The following is a 12,601-nucleotide window of genomic DNA, read 5'->3' as shown; positions in this document are numbered from 1 at the left end:
GGGCTAAGTGGTACAGGCCAGGAAATGAGCGATAAAAATTTCGTTTCGATTATTACCTGTCCCTGTTCATCCTTGGAGTCTCGCTCCAGTCTCTTGTGTCTTGGCTCCAGGAGGGGTTCTGCAGACATGCTTTGCCTCAAGTGCAACATACACAACCAATAAAAGGCAACAACAGTAACAAAAACACGAACCCACTGCCATCAAGTCAATTCCGACCCACAGCGCCCCTAGAGGACAGAGTGGGACTGCACCACAGGGTCTCTAAGGCTGTCAGTCTTCACAGAAGCGACTGCCTCATCTTTCTGTCGCTGAAAGGTGTTGGGTTTGAACTCCTGACCTTTTGGCTACCAGTCAACTGCTTTGTCTACAGTGCCACTGGAGCTCCTTATGTAAGCAATACCAGACTAAAATCTACCCTATATAAAACACTGCTGAAAATTAGTAAGATGAGGAGAAGGAAATCAAATACAAATTGGCAAATGTTATCAGCATTTTAAATATAACAAAGATTCTAAAAAGTTGAGTGAGGAACCGAGAGTTGCTAGCCTTATGATATTGTCGTGTGTGTGGAGAAAAAGCACGTGCCAGTTACACTCATAGCACCAGCGTCAACATGGCAGCATTACCAGGAGTGTTGTTGTTGTTGTTGTTGTTATGTGCCATCAAGTCAGCCCTGACTCATAGCGACCCCTCCTTGGGTTTCCGAGGCAGTATCACTACGGAAGTAGGATTGCCCAACCTTCCTTCCGAGGAGTGGCTGGTGGGTTTGAACCGCCAGCCTTCTGGTGAGCAGACAAGTGTCTTAGCCACTATGTTAGTAAAGTAATAAATAAGAAACCAAGTAGAACTGAGGGTAATTGGGCATGTTATCGTGCTTCAAACTCCAGGAAACTCAAGAGACAGCTTTTGGCAAGGACTCCTGGCTCCCGAGGACAGTTACCTAACAGCAAAAACAGTGGTGGTGGTGGTGGTTGTTAGTTACCGTTGAGTTGGTTCAAAATCATAGCGACCCCGTGTACAACAGAACAAAACACTTCCCGGTCCTGAGCCATCCTCACAAGTGTTGCTATGCTGAGGTCATTGTCACAACCACTGTGTCAGTCAATCAGGGTCTTCCCCCTCTTTGCTGACCCTCCACTTTACCGGGCATGATGTCCTTGTCCAGGGAATGGTCCCTTAGACAACATGACCAAAGTAGGGGAGACAAAGTCTGGCCATTCTCGCTTTCAAGGATCATTCCGGCTGCACGTCCTCCAGGACAGACTTGTTCATTTTTCTGGCTGTCCATAGTACGTTTAATATTCTTCGCCAACACCACAACTCAAAGACATCAACTCTCCTTCAGTCTTCCTTATTCATTGTCCAGCTTTTACATGCCTATAAGGCAATTGAAAACACCATGGCTTGGGTCAGGCGCATCTTAGTCTTCGAAGTGACATCTTTGCTCTTTGGCACTTTAAAGAGGTCTTTGGCAGCAGATTTGCCCAGTGCAGTACGTTGTCTGATTTCTTGACTGCGGCTTCCATGGTGTTGACTGTGGATCTGAGTAGGATGAAATCGCTGACAATGCCAATCTCTTCTCTGCTCGTCATGAAGTTGCTTTACAGCCATTGAAAACCCTATGGAGCAGTTCTGCTCTGACACACATGGTCTCCGTGAGTCGGAACCAAGTGCACAGCAACTGATAACTGGTAACCAGTTTACCAATTCTGAGAAGGCAGAGATAACTCAGAGATTCACAAAGGGTCATCTGCAGAAGAGCCCCTACCTTGAGGGCTGGGAGGAAATGGTATTCAGGAGCTCTGGTGGTGCAGTGCCGAAGGCATCTGACTGCTAGCTGGAAGGTTGGCAGTTCGAACCCACCAGCCACTCTGTGGATGGAAAATGGGGTGATCGAATTCCATAAAGATCTGCAGTCTTGGAACTCTGAGCTGGAATTGACTCAATGGCAGTGAGTTTGTTTTGTTTTTTTGTTTTTTTTTTTGGTTTTGTTATTATCCAACCTAGAAACCAGAGGAGGGCTGGGGGAACGGGAGCTTGGACGCTGGTAGAAGCGTCCTGCCGCTGCTGTTGGTGCCTCCAGGACTCCGAGTCGGGTCTGCGGCTCTGGGATCAGACCTCTGGGCGGGGAAAGAGGTGGACAGTGCTGGTCTCTCTCAGAGTGAAGGAAGTCTGGGAGTCTTGGTAGAGGACCGCCCTGACCCAGCCGCCATTCCTGGCACGAGCAGAACCCCTGAGAAGTGCTGAGTGTCACAGCCCTCCAGCCCCTCCTCAGTTCGTGGCGTGTGGTGTTCCTAGGGCAGGGCTCAACCCTGACTCTGGTACACCATGGCGTATGGCCACGTCAGTGAGTTTGGAATTCCAACCATCTCTAGCCATCTCCAGCACCTGTCCAGTCTAAGCCCATCCGATGAGGAAGCTGGTAGCGGGTACATCCCTGTGGCCATTTCTCACACCTCTTCCCATGACCAGGAGCTTTGGTTGCACAGCGGTTAGACCATTGGACTGTGCTTTAGTTCTCTAATGCTGCTATAAATGGAAATACCACAAGAGGGCAGCTTTAACAAATAGAAAGTTATTCTCTTACAGGTTAGGAGGCTAGACATCCAAGTTCATGGCACTGGCCATAAGGGAAGCCTGTCTGTCTCCTTGTCTCTTGTTCCCAGGAGCATCCTTGGGTCCAAACAACATGCTCTGCTCCTGGCTACTCTTTCTTGGTGGTAGTAGGTCCCCTCACGCCCTCTGCTCCCTTCTCTCTCCCCCTTTTCTTTTCTTTTAGATTTCTGTTGTGATTTCGGTGAAAGTTGACAGAGCAAATTCGTTTTGCGTACAGCAGTTCATACACATCTTGTTCCACGACATTGACTGCGGTTCCCACCATGTGTCAGCTCTCTTCCTCCATCCTCGTCATAGTTACCTCTTCCCTGTGTCCTTCCCGCCAGGCACTCCGGCCCCTGAGCTGTCTCCCTGTGCAAACACTGCCCTTCTGTTCTCCCATGATTGATCACTCCAAGGAGTGTATCTACCTGGTGTAAATGTTCACCCCACATGTCTGTCTAATGTTTGGCTGGAAGCCACAGGAAGGAGTTCAAGTCCAGGCCTGAAGGGTAACTAGGGGTGATATAGTCTTGCGAATCTCACCAGGCTCTATCAGACCAGCAAACCCGGTCATTTTTTATGATTTTGAGTTTTGCTCCATATTGTTCTCCCACTCTATACAGGATCTCCTGCACTGATCCCTCTCTGAGTGGTTGACAGTGGTAGCAGGACACCATCTAGTTCTTCTGGTCTCATGGTCATGTAGGCTGAGGTCTCCATGGTCCACTAGTCCTTTGGACTAACTATTTCTATGCCTCTTTGGTTTTCTTCCGTCTTCTTTGCTCTGGATGAAGAGACCCATTATTGCCTCTAGATGGCTGCTTACAGGCTTTTAAGACCCCAGTTACTACTCATCACAGTGGGATATAGAACAACATTTTTGTGGAGTATGCTAATTAGACCATGGTTTCTATCTTGGTCCCTGACCCACTGTCCTGACAGTACAAGTGTTCTCCGGGCACTACTAACATTTTCCAGATTCTCGGAATTTTCCAGGCCCCCAAGTGGACTTTAAAAATTTCTCTGTGGCTCAGATGGGCAGTGGACACCATCTGCAAGACCGTTAGGTTGTCACAGACTGGCCAGGCCTCCAGAAGAGGACTTGGAAAACTTCCAAGGCCTCATCTGAAGGACAGGTGTTTGATGGGAGCAGAGGAGCCTGGGCCCCAGAGCGTGTATGTGTAGAGAGGACCCCTGTCATCATCTCCTGTTGTCTGTGAATCAGGAAAGTTCACTCAACATCATCACCACCACCACCACCACCACAATGAGAACAATAACAAACACCTGCCACCTAGGGTGTCCCCTGTGGGCTGTGCCTGGTCTGGGCAGCCTGAAATGAACTTGGAAATTTTTCCTGGAGGCTCAGTGGGGGACTGACCTGGCCCTGGTGGGGAAGCGTGTGTGTGCAGCCAAAAGCTCAGAGTCCAGGCCAGAGGAGGACCATCTCTGGGCCCTTTTGCTCTCTGCCTCTGTTTCTCCCTCCAGATCGCTCCAACACTCAGTGGCTTTTTCTTTCTCTCTTTCTCTCCTATACCCAGTGGGCTGCTGCTTCTTCTTCTTCTTTTAAATTTTTATTGTGATTTGGGTGAACATTGACAGAGCAATTTATTTTCCACACAGCAGTTCACACACATTTTTTTCATGACACTGACTGCAATCCCCACCCTGTAACAGCTCTCTTCCCACTTCCTCCCCATATTTACCTCTTCCCTGTGTCCTTCCCTCCCATGCGCTCCTGGCCCCTGAACTGTCTCCCTGTGCAAACACTGCCCTTCTGTTCTCCCATGGTTGATCACTCCAAGGAGCATATCTACCTGATGTAAGCGTTCACCCCATTTGACTGTCTGTTGTTTGGCTGGAAGTCATGGCAGTGAGTTCAGTTCCAGACCTGAAGGGTAACCAGGGGCCATAGTGCCTGATATCTCACCAGGGTCTATCAGACCAGCACACCTGGTCTTTTTTTTTTTTTTTTTTTTTTTAAGACTTTGAGTTTCGGTCGCCACGGTTCTCCCACTCAATCCAGGATCTCCAGCACCGCTCAGTGGAGTTTTGAATATGGACCGCTTGCTTTGGTTCTTGTTGCCTCCACCATTCCCACCAAGGCACCGGGTGGCTGCTACATTCAACTTCCAAATCCCCAGCCTCAGAATCACCTGGGGCTGACCTTCAGTTATTCTGCGGACAGCCGCGAGGGGGCGCGCGGAGCGCTGGTTCTGCGCACTGAGTGTGAAGCCCTGGCGCTGTGCCTGGAAGCAGGGCGAGAAGGGAAGTTCACTTGCTGCTGGACCCATCCCACCACGGAGTGGAGAGCTGCTGCGGGACTAAATCAGCGCCCAGTCAACAGCGAGGAAAATGGTCACTCGGCGCGGCCCAGACTGCAGGAGAGGGTGCTAGGCACAGAGCAACAGAGAACCGTCCATTTCTCCAGCCCGTGTCACGTCAGGTTTTAATGTAAGCATACACAAGGTGACACTGTTTTAGTTTAAACTTTTCAAATCCCAACCCCCAGATTTTGGGATAATATTACTTCCTTTGCTTTAAAGGACGATAAGGAGCTCTCGGACCGCAGTTGATAATCTGAAGGTCGCAGGTTCAAACCCACCAGCCTCTCTGTGGAAGAACGCTGTGGCAGTCCGCTTCAGTAAAGATACCAGCCTCCGCGTCACGTTCCCGCTCTGAACCGTGGTTTCCGCATCTGTGAAATGAGAAGCAGAACTTCTCTGTCGCAAAGCTGTTGTGGAGATTAAGGGCGGTAACAGGTGGCGGTCCAGCACCTGACACAGGGCCTGGTCCCTGGCTCTGTAAGACCAAACTCTCTGCCATGGAGTCGATTCTGACTCACAGCCGCCCCCAGTGGGTTTCCAAGGCGGTAAATCTTTACGGAAGTAGATTGCTCCATCTTCCTTCCATGGAATGGCTGATGGGTTTGAACCACCTATAGGGCCTGAACCTATATTCTCTGATATCCAGGAGATCATGGATAGAGTGGGAGAACAATATGGAACAAAACTCAAGAAAGCACAGGGCTCTTCTTTCTTGGTGGTGGTAGTGCCCCAACCCCATTTCTCTGCCCCCTTCTGTCTCCTTTTATCTCTTGTAAGATGAAATGTGTTGCAGGCTACATGCCTGGGAAACACCCCTTATGTGGCAATCGGGGTGTGATGGGATTAAGGGTGTTACATCGCACACTAATCTTCTTACAACTGATGGGTTTATCCCATCACTGGGAATCGTTACATAACTGGCAATCCCCTCAGGATCATGGCCCAGGCAAGCTGACACAGAGTTTGGAGACATAGTTCAATGCATGATACAGTGTCTGATTGGAGTTGAAGACCTGTTTAGCTTTGGGTCTGCACAGTCTGATGTCAAACATGGAGTATACAAAGCGTTCTCTGGTCCATCAAGTTCCAGCAATCTGGCAATGTGTTGATGCTCATAGAAGCTGTTACTTGAAAGGGGGCAGTCTCTTGTTTAAGGCCTCGTCTTTTTTTTTTTTTTTTTTAATTTTTATTATAACTTTGGTGAAAGTTGACAGAGCAAATTCATTTTCCATACACATTTTGTCTCATGATATTGACTGCAATCCCCCACCATGTAACAGCTTTCTTCCCACTTCCTCCCTGTAGTTACCTTTTCCCTGTGTCCCGCCCCCTGAGCTGTCTCCCTGTGCAAACACTGCTCTTCTGTTCTTCCATGATTGATCTCTCCAAGGAGTGTATCTACCTGATGTAATTGTTCACCCTATATGCCTGTCTGTTGTTGGGTTGTTGGGCTGGAAGCCACGGGAGTGAGTTCAGTTCCAGACCTGAAGGGGAACTAGGGGCCATAGTCCCAGATGTCTCACCAGGCTCTATCAGAACAACAAACCTTATCTTTTTTTTTTTAATGATTTTTGAGTTTTGTTCCACATTGTTCCCCCACTCTGTCCAGGATCTCTTGCCCCGATCCCTTTCTAAGTGGTTGACAGTGCCAGCCAGGCACCATCTTGTTCTTCTGGTCTCATGGTCATATATGTTAAGTTCTGCATGGTTTTATACAGAACCAAAGATTATTACTGGTGACCAGAGGTAGGAGGGAGTGGGAAAGGGGAAGTTTTTGTTTGCAGGGCATAGAGTTTATGCTAATGATGGTGGAATATTTTGGAAATGGAGAGCAATAATGGTGCCATGACAGGAAAAATGTCGTCAATGTCCCTGACCTACCAATGTGGAAGTGGTTATGTTGGCGAATGTCATGGGCTGTATGTTTTCACCACAATAAAAGTGAAAAAAGAAAAAAGCATTGATTTTATTTTACTCCTATATGAAAGAATTCCAGGAAAAGGTGGGCTTCTAGCCGAGACCAGACAGGTGGGCATGGGGAAGACAGGCACAAAGCCCCATGGGAAAGCCCCGGAAGCCCCTCCCCCAACCCAGAAGGCCCGACCCAGAAGGCCCAGCGCCCAACCCAGAAAGCCCCGGGGCACCTCCTGGAATGTGTGGAGTTCCCGCCACTTCTGGCTTCGCGCATGCGCACTGAAGAAAGGAGAACGGTTGTCGCCTCTGGGGCAGCCATGCCTCTCCCCAGGCGCGGGCTCCAGGCCTTGGAGCACCCCTGGTACGGTGCCAACTCCAACTGGAGCATCCAGCAAAGCAGACCGGAAACCTGGGACACTGTGGTCATCGTTCTGTACTTCCTGGTGGTCCTGGCCGTTGGACTGTGGGTAAGTCGGGCCACGGACGGGTGGGGCCACAGCCTCCTAGGTCACGGAGAAGACTCCCCTCCCCCACTGCACCCCTCCACACCCCCATCTCCCACACCCCACACACCACTCCCGTCACACACCCTTCCCATCACACACCCCGCCCCCACACACCCTCCTGTCACGTCACACACCCCTCCCGTCACGTCACACACCCCCTCCCGTCACACACCCCCTGACGTCACACACCCCCTCCCATCACACACACCCCTCCCGTTACACACACCCCTCCCCACACACACCCACTCCCATCATACACACCCCTCCCCACACACACCCTCTACCATCACACACATCCCTCCCATCACACACACACTCTCCTATCACACAGACCGCCTCCAATCACACATACACTCCCTCCCGTCACACGCACCCCTCCCGTCACACACACCCCTTCTGTCACACACCCACTCCCGTCATACACACCCCTCCCCAAACACACCTCCTCCTGTCACACACACCCCTCCCCCACACCCACTACTGTCACACACACCCCTCCCCCCACACATCCTCTACAGTCACACACCCCTCCCACCACACACACACACCTCCAATCACACACACACTCCCTCCCATCACACACACACCCTCCCATCACACACACACCTCTCCCCACACACACACATACCTCCCCACAGACACCTACTATCATCACACACACCCCTCCCCATACACCCACTAATGTCACACACACTCCCTCCCATCACACATACCTCCTCCTGTCACACATCCTCTTCTGTTACACACACTCCCTCCCATCACAAACACATTCTCTCATCACACACACCCTCCTGTCACACACACACCCCTCCCCGCACCCACCCCCTTCCTGTCACACAAACCCCCTCACATCACACACATACCCTCCCATCACACACACACCCTCCTGTCACACACACCCCTCCCATCACACACACACATCTCATCACACACACACCCCTCCCTACACACACCCTGTCACACACACACACACCTCCAGTCACACACACCCCTCCCCCTATTTACCCCCTCCTATCACACACACACCCGCCCATCACACACACACCCTCCCATCACACACACAACCCTCCCATCAGAAACACAACCCTCCCATCACACACACACCCCTCCCATCACACACACTCATGTCACTCACACCCCTCCCACACATACCCCCTCCTATCACACACACCCCCTCCCATCACACACACACCCTCCCATCACACACACCCCCTCCCATCACACACACAACCCTCCCATCAGAAACACAACCCTCCCATCACACACACACCCCTTCCATCACACACATTCCTGTCACTCACACCCTTCCCACACATACCCCCTCCCATCACACACACAACCTTCCCATCACACACACCCCCTCCCATCACACACACAACCTTCCCATCAGAAACACAAACCTCCCATCACACACACACCCCTTCCATCACACACACTCCTGTCACTCACACCCCCCCACACATACCCCCTCCCATCACACACACCCCCCTTCACACACACACCCTCCTGTCACACACACACCCTCCCACACACCCACTACCATAACACACACCCCTCCCATCACACATACCCTCCTGTCACTCACACCCCTCCCACACACCCACTACCATAACACACACCCCTCCCATCATACATACCACCCTCCTGCCACACATACATCCCTCTCGCCACACACACCTCTCCCACCACACACTCCCCCATCCCACTACACACACCCCTCCTGTCACACACACCCTTCTCTTATTCCTCACACCCCGTGCCACCCCACACACACACCCTCCGGCCCCACTCCCCCTCCCATTACACATTCCCTCCCACATCACACACACCCTCCAATCCCATACCTCCTCCCCTAGTCACCACTCCACACTCCCTCCCACTTCCCAGCCCCTCACTCCACAGCCCAATCTTTCCAAGTTTCACCCCCTGTGATACCTGCAGTCTTCTTACCACCAGAACCCATGTAAGCACAGCCCTCTGGCTAGACCTGCTCCCCTCCTTTTGAGTGGCTACATCATTTCCCCTCCTTTTGAGTGGCTACATCATTTCATGCAAGAAAGGGTAGATACAGTGTTGTTGCCAGGGTCGGTATCACCCTGCATGGAAACCCATGCTATCACCATCCCACATGGACCGCCTCCTGCACCAGACCACACAGAAACCTTTTGTTGTTTAGTGCCATCGCGTTGCTTCTGACTCATAGAGACTGTGTGTACGAGAGAACAAGCCCTGCCTGTCCTGCGCCAGCCTCTCAGTCGCTGCTGTGTTTGAGCCCATCATTGCAGCTGCTGTGTCAGTCTGTCATCTTAGGAGGTGATTGAAAATACCATGGCTTGGGGAAGGCACACCTTAGTCCACAAAGTGACGTCTTTGCTTTTTAACTCTTTAAAGACATCTTTTACAGTACATTTGCCCAACACACTATTTTGCTTGGCTGCTACTCCCATGGGTGTTGATTGCAGATCAAGTGGAACAAACTCCTTGCCAACTTCAGTCTTTTCTCCATTATCATAATGTGGCTTGTTGGTCCGGTGGTGAGGGTTTTGTTTTCTTTATGTTGAGGTGTAAGCCACACTGAAGGCTGGAGTCTTTGATGGTCATCAGTAAGTGCTTCAAGTCCTCTTTACTTTCAGCAAGCAAGGCTGTGTTGTCTGCATATTGCAGGTTGTTAATGCCTTGTCCTCCCCTCCTGATGCCACATTCTTTGTAAAGTTCAGCTTCTCAGATTATTTGCTTAGGGTACAGACTGAGTAAGTATGGTGAAAGGACACCACCTTGACATACACCTTTTCTGATTTTAAACCATCTGATGGCATAGTGTCTAAAGCATTTGACTGCTAAGCAGAAGGCTGGTGGTTAAAACCCACCAACCACTCCTCAGAAGGAAGGTTGGGCAATCTACTTCCGTAGTGATGCCACCTCAGAAACCCAAGGAGGGGTTGCTATGAGTAGGATCCAACTCAATGTCAGTGAGCGTTTTGGTTTTTGGTTTTTTTTTTAATATTCCCTCATTCTGTTAGAATAACTGCCTCTTGGTCTATGTACAGGTTCCTCACAAGCATAGTTAAGTATTCTAGAATTCCCACTCTTCACAATATTATCCATAATTTGTTATGCTTCATGCAGTCAAATGCCCTTGTATAGTTGATAAAACCCAAGTAAACATCTTTCTGGTACTGTCTGCTTTCAGATTTTATCTGACATCAGCAATGATATCTCTCATTCCACATTCTCTTCTGAATCCAGCTTGCATTTCTGGCAGTTTCCTGTGGATGTACTTCTGCAACCGTTTTTGAATTATCTTCAGCACAATTTTACTTGCCTGTGTCATTATTTATATTGTTTGATAATTTCTGCATTCTATTGGAGCACCTTTCTTTGGAATGAGCACAAATATGGATTACTTCCAGTCAGTTGGGCAGGTAGCTGTTTTTCAAATTTCATGGTATAGATGTGTGAGCACTTCCAGCATAACATCTATTTGTTGAAATATCTCAATTGGTATTCCATCAGTTCCTGGAGCCCTGCTTTTCTCTGATGCCTTCAGTACAACCTGAACTTTTTCCATCAGTACCATTCATTCTTGATCATATGCTGCCTCCTGAAATGGTTGAACTTTGACCAATTCTTTTTGGTACAGTGACTGTGTGTGTTCCTTCTATCTGCTTTTGGTGTTTCTTGTGTCGTCAATATTTTGCCCATAGAATAGGTCCATATTGAAACTTGAGGCTTCAATTTTTTCTTCAGTTCTTTCAGCTTGAGAAATGCAGAACATGTTCTTCCCTTTTGCTTTTCTAACTGCAGGTCTTTGCATATCTCATTACAATGCTTTACTTTGTTTTCTCAAGCTACTCTTTGAAATCTTCTGTTCAGCTCTTTTGCTTCATTGTTTCTTCTATTCACTTTAGCTACTCTCCATTCAAGAGCAAGTTTCAAAGTCTCTTCTGACATCCATTTTGGTCTTTTCTTTCTGTCCTGTCTTTTTAATGCCCTTGTATCTTTGATGTCATTCCTCAATTCTTCTGGTCTTCAGCAATTAGTATTCAGTGCATCAGATCTATTCTTTAGATGGTCTCTAAATTCAGGTGGAATAGACTCAAGGTTATACTTTGGCTCTTGTGGACTTGGGTTAATTTTCTTCACCTTTAGCTTGAATTTGTTGTTTGTTGGTATGTGCCGTTAAGTTGGACCTGACTCATAATGATCCCTCCTTGGGTTTCTGAGGCAGTATCTCTATGGAAGTAGATTGCCCAACCTTCCTTCCAAGGAGTGGCTGGTGGGTGTCAACCGCCAGCCTTCTGGTTAGCAGTTAAATGCCTTAGGCATTATGCTACCAGCGCTCCTACTATACTACCAGAGCTCCTTGCACATGAGTAATTGATCTGATCAAGAGTTAGCCCCTTGCCATGTTCTGACTAATGATACTTAGCCTCTCCATCATCTCTTTCCAGAGACGGAGTTGACTTGGTTCTTGTGTATTCCATCTGGCAAGGTCCACTTCTTTGGTTGATTATGTTGTTGGAAAAAAGTATTTCCAATGAATGTCATTGGTCTTACAAAATTCTGTCATGCAGTATCTAACATTGTTTCTATCAGCAAGGCCATATTTTCCAACTACCAGTCCTTCTTTGTTTCCAAGTTTCACATTCCAATCACTAGTAATTATTAATGCATCTTGATTGCATGTTTGATCACTTTCAGACTACTGAAGTTGGTAAAACTCTTCAATTTCTTCACCTTTGGCATTAAAGTTTGGTGTGTAAATTGGAATACTAGTAGTATTAACTGGTCTTCCCTGTAGGCGTGTGAATATTATCCTATCAATGTTGCACTTCAGGACAGATCTTGAAATGTTCCCTGTGACAATGAATGTGGCTCTATTCATCTTCAATGTGTCATTCCTGGCATAAGAGACCATAGGATTGTCACATTCAAAATGGCCGATACCAGTCCATTTCAGCTCACTAATGTCTAGGATATTGATCTTTATGTGTTTCATTTCATTTTTGACAACTTCCGATTTTCCTAGATTCATACTTTGTAAATTCCATATTCTGATTATTAATGAATGTTTACAGTGGTTTCTTCTCATTTTGAGTCTTACCACAACATCAAATGGAGGTCCCAAAAGTTTTAGTTCCATCTATGTCATTAAGGTCGACTCTCCTTTGAAGAGGCAGCTCTTCCCTAGTTGTATTGTGAGTGCCTTCCATCCTGAGGGGCTTATCTTCCATTGCAGGATCAGACAGCATTTCC

Source organism: Orycteropus afer, unplaced genomic scaffold, assembly GCF_000298275.1.
Source record: "Orycteropus afer afer isolate SDZICR_OR568_19922 unplaced genomic scaffold, OryAfe1.0 scaffold00744, whole genome shotgun sequence".
Classification (NCBI taxonomy): Eukaryota; Metazoa; Chordata; class Mammalia; order Tubulidentata; family Orycteropodidae; genus Orycteropus; species Orycteropus afer.
Note: the sequence above shows the minus strand (reverse complement) of the source record.